Below are 701 nucleotides of genomic sequence, written 5' to 3' on the forward strand. Positions count from 1 at the left end.
TACCATGGGACTGCATCTGCTCACGATGCTCCACTGCCTTATGGATCAGATCTTTAGGTCAAAGGCTCCGGGTGTGACCCCCTAAGAAGACCACTTGCTTCAGTTTGGGCATCCGGGCAGTATCACAGCCTTCACACAAATCAAATGAGATTTGTATGGTGCACATATATATCTGGTACCCCCTTTCCATCAATATTTGTGTTTAAATAAATAAAGTTGCTTTCTCTCTTCGGCTATTTTTCCTAACAAAATTGTTTTCCCTTATCTCAAGTTTCCCTCATTTCAATAATAATCACTATAGTGATTAGAAAATATTGGAAAAAAAACAATTAATTACATTATTGTATTACATCTTGTTATTGTAACTAACTAAAATGTTCACATTTCTTTTATATAAAGTAGAAAATCCATCTTAAAAAATTTTTTTGTGTATTTTATAAAAATAAGAAAAAAAATTTTTTTTAAAAAAAAGGAAACGATGAAAATCATTTTGAAAAAAAAAAAAGTTACAATTTTAGTGACCTAAATTTAATGACACTATTTGTGTATGTATGTGTATGTGCATGTGTATCTATATATTTGTGTAAGTCTACGAGGAGTTAGTAGGTTTGGCAGGCGAACGTACGCATGCAATCATTCACACGATCAAGTATGAATGGATGTATGTATGTAGGTATTCATGTGTAGGTGACATTATTTTA

This window comes from Schistosoma mansoni, chromosome 3 (genome assembly GCF_000237925.1).
Source record: "Schistosoma mansoni strain Puerto Rico chromosome 3, complete genome".
Taxonomy (NCBI): Eukaryota; Metazoa; Platyhelminthes; class Trematoda; order Strigeidida; family Schistosomatidae; genus Schistosoma; species Schistosoma mansoni.